Below are 353 nucleotides of genomic sequence, written 5' to 3'. Positions count from 1 at the left end.
GAATATTTCGCCATAAATGGATTGCTTTGTTAATTGATCAGTGAGTTTACTTTAACATCAGTAATTTAATTATTTATTGTTGATATTACGAAGTTGAAATTTCCTCTTTAGTTTTTTTTTTTTTTTGTTCTCTTCTATATTCTAATGTCAGGATTTTAATGGTATGGTGATTTGCTTTTTTTAGATATTGAAACCGGAATTCATTGACTGAAGTAATTCAGAGCATTTTATTAATAAGTTAAAATCCCCCAGCCTGTATTTCCACACACCATGTGTCCAAAATTACGTGTTATTTATTTTCTTATATGTGGAAAAAAAAACAAAACATGTAGATGACAAATAGAAACACTAAA

Source organism: Octopus bimaculoides, chromosome 17 (genome assembly GCF_001194135.2).
Source record: "Octopus bimaculoides isolate UCB-OBI-ISO-001 chromosome 17, ASM119413v2, whole genome shotgun sequence".
In the NCBI taxonomy this organism is placed as follows: domain Eukaryota; kingdom Metazoa; phylum Mollusca; class Cephalopoda; order Octopoda; family Octopodidae; genus Octopus; species Octopus bimaculoides.
This window is presented reverse-complemented; position numbering follows the sequence as displayed.